This window comes from Lynx canadensis, chromosome C2 (genome assembly GCF_007474595.2).
Source record: "Lynx canadensis isolate LIC74 chromosome C2, mLynCan4.pri.v2, whole genome shotgun sequence".
In the NCBI taxonomy this organism is placed as follows: Eukaryota; Metazoa; Chordata; class Mammalia; order Carnivora; family Felidae; genus Lynx; species Lynx canadensis.
In genome coordinates, this window is record NC_044311.2 from 16,430,216 (window position 1) to 16,433,871 (window position 3,656).

General features: G+C 40.9%; 1 non-coding gene across 1 annotated transcript; it reads right to left on the minus strand.

Annotated features, from left to right (window-relative positions):
* Positions 1-453: 453 nt before the first annotated feature.
* Positions 454-557, minus strand: LOC115524324. The gene has a single exon (XR_003972036.1). It is a non-coding gene; the product is annotated as a U6 spliceosomal RNA (small nuclear RNA).
* Positions 558-3,656: the final 3,099 nt, after the last annotated feature.

Below are 3,656 nucleotides of genomic sequence, written 5' to 3' on the forward strand. Positions count from 1 at the left end.
GGTCCCAAGAGAACTTTTGGACACAAATAAATAAGGCATTGGCTACAGACCTAAAGGCATGTTCTACAATCAACATATTCTAGGCTTTGATTTGGCTTGAAGGAACCAAAAGACAATGTTTTAAAATATATTTAGCCAATTCTTGAAAATCCCTACCTGTTGACCTCATAAACATACCACAGTGAGTGATTAAAATTTCAGTGTTTCATGGGGCCCCTGGGTGGCTCAGTCTGGTTAAGCGTCTGACTCTTGGTTTTGGCTCAGGTCATGATCTCACAGTTCATGGGTTCGAGCCCCACACTGGGCTCTGTGCTGGCAGCATGGAGCCTGCTTGGAATTCTCTCTCTCTCCCTCTCTCTCTCTCTGCCCCTCCCCGACTCATGCTGTCTCTGTCTCTCTCAAAAAAATAAACTTAAAACCAAAAATTTTTAATCCCAACATTTCTGCTGATTTTTTAATATGAAACGCTTCACGAATTTGTGTGTCATCCTTGAGCAGAAGCCATGCTTCATCTTCTCTGTATGGTTCGTTTTAGTGCACGTGCTGCCGAATTGAGCCCTGTTTCTGCCGATCTTATGTCTTTATGAAGATTATCAATTTAAGAAAGGTCTTACTCTGTACGCCCACAGCTGCTTCTCCAGAAGTCAGGAAAGTCAAATCAAAAGTGGAAAGAAAGCAAAAAACTTTGAAAACGACGTAGACCAAGGATAGGGCTTTACAACAATGGGGCTTTCGTCCGAAACTGTGCCTGGTACAAATCATTCTTCCAGTTCCATTTACATAATTGGCTAGGCTGAGAGGTCTGCCGTCTGGCAAGCACTCACTTATAAATTTGGTTCTTTCAGTCCTATGTCAGGTAGAGGAGGCAGCTGTGCTTTGGAACTTCTCTTACTCTCCTGGCACACGTCTATGTGTGCTTGCATAAAATTCCATCTGCTGGTATATGGAGGGATTTTAATTGCAAGACCGCATTTGGTGAGTGGATGAGATAATACGCCGAAAGTTTTCCACATGATGAAATTACATCTCCCAGCATTACACTTTTTGATTAACTGACTAGGCTAAACTACATTGTTTCTGAGCAAAAGCCTTTCTCCCCAAATCATGTTTTACAGCAGAAGGAGCTGTCATGCTCTGAGCAATCACACTGACCAGAAGGCTTTCTCTACAGTGAAGCCTGTCACTTGCTAGAGCCTCTATAGAAAGTACAGTATGGCACAGGGATTAAATGAGTATCTTTGGTAACTGCCTTGTCACGATTGGTATAAAGAGAATAAATACACAGTTGAGGAAAATTACAGCTATCCAGACGTACACCACTGAATTAGCTTAGCCTCGACTAAACACACTAATCATTTTCTCCTTAACATGCCTGCTTTCGCTTCTCTTTCTTACAAGTTAATTGTACCCCCCGACCCCAGGCTTAGGCTACACTCTAGCTTTCTGTATGGGTTTAAGTCTGGATTTGCAAGCTACAGAATTCAATACCTCCTCTCACAGCCAGATGAGGTACGGTAAGTTCTATCCGTGCGTCCATTTCTTCCTCCCACTGCCCCTGAATATGCTGAATATTTGTTTTATGCATCAAGTATTGCTGATGAAATGTCTGATATCATTCTGATTTTCTTTCCATTGTAGGTAATCTGTCTTTTATCACTGGTAGTCTTTAGGATTTTCTTTCCATCCTCGTGTTTTGAAGTTTCACTACAATATGTTAATTTTTGTGGAAGGTATAAGGTCTGTGTGTCCACTCATTTTTTTTGACATATGGATTTCCAATTGTTCCAACACCGTTTGCCAAAAAGATTATTCTTTCTCTATTGAAGTGCCTTTGCTCCTTTGTCAAAGATCTGCAGGGTCTATTTCTAAGCTCCCCATTCTGTTCCATTGATCTATGCTAATCTATGCTATCAGTTTGCCCTACAAAAAAGGTCTGCAAATATAAACTCCCACCAACACTGTTTTATGTTGACCTTTTATCCACATCCCCATCAACACTGAATGTTATCTTTTAAATTCTTTTCTAATCTACTAGACTACTCCCTTCAAAAAAAAAACTTGTTTTTTTTTCAAAATGCCTGCTTACCCTTTAATGTCTTGGGTGACATTTTTAAATTTTTTAATGTTTTTATTTATTTTTGAGAGGGAGGCCTCGAGTGGGGGAGGGGCAGAGAGAGAGGGAGACACAGAATCTGAAGCAGGCTCCAGGCTCTGAGCTGTCAGCACAGAGCCTGACGCAGGGCTCGAACTTGTGAACTGGGAGACCATGACCTGAGCCACTTAACCCACTGAGTCACCCAGGCATTGGGTGACATTTTTAAATTATCTGTTTACATGTTATACATTGACCTTTCATTACCAATTTGTAAATAGCTCCCTCCAGTTTCCTAGTTACCTTTTAACTTTTTTTTCCTTTGATTATACAGAAGTTTTTCATTGTTATGTAGACAACACATCTTTTAAATTTTTATTTCATTTCATTTCATTTTAAGAGAGAAAGCACGCATGAGCAGAGGAGAGAGGCGGTGGCGGGGGGGGGGACCTAAGTTGGGCATGGAGCCCGATGCAGGGCTCAATCCCATGACCCTGGGACCAGGACATGAGCCGAACTCAAGAGTCAAACACTCATCCAACTGAGCTGCCCAGGTGCCCCGACAAACCCATCTCTTAGATTTCATGGCTTGTGTAAACATTTTACTTCCAGGTTTCATTTCTGACTTTAAAAAGCCTTTGGCACCTGCCAGGTGCCTAAGAGACAAATTCTCAGTCTAATCATAGCAACCATGCGGAACCTGTGGTTTACATATTTTCATCTGAAATTTTTGCTTTCTCATCTCAACATTCTTCTTAACATTGCTTCACATCTGACCTAGCTAATACATCTAATACCACCTCAATTAGTGTTTCTGTCTTGCAGAAAAGAAACCCCCAGCACAAAGTAGGTAAAAATAAAAGTATATTCCACTCCTAGGTATAAAGCCCAAAGAATTGAAACCAGGTGTTGAAACAAAAAACAGATGTTTATAGCAGCACTATTCACAAAAGCCAAAAGAAGGGAACAACCCAAATATCCATCAAAAGATGAATGGATACACAAAATGTGGTACATCACACACTGGAATAGTATTCAGTCATTACTAGGAATGAAATATTGATACCCACCACAACCTAATGAACCTTGAAAACATTATGCTAAGTAAAAGGAGCCAGATGCAAAAATTCACATATTGTATGATTCCATTTAGACGAAATAATCAAGAATAAGTAAATCCCTAGAGACAGAAAGCAAATGAGTGGTTGCCAGGGACTGTGGGGAGAGGGTAATGAAGACTGACTGCATAACGAGTATGGGGTTTCTTTATGAGACGATAAAAATGTTCTGAAAACTACATAGAGGGAATGGCTGCACAACATCTGTGAACATACTAAATGCCACTGAATTGCACACTTAATTTCTTTTCAGTTTACTTATTTATTTTGAGAGAGACAGAGAGAGTGCGAGTGGGGTAGGAGCAGAGAGAGAGAGAGAAAGAGGGAGAGAGAGAGAATCTCAAGCAGGCTCCGCACTGTCAGTGCAGAGCCAGAGGTGGGGCCTAAACTCATGAAACCATATGATCCAGACCTGAGCCAAAATCAAGAGTCGAATGCTTAACTGA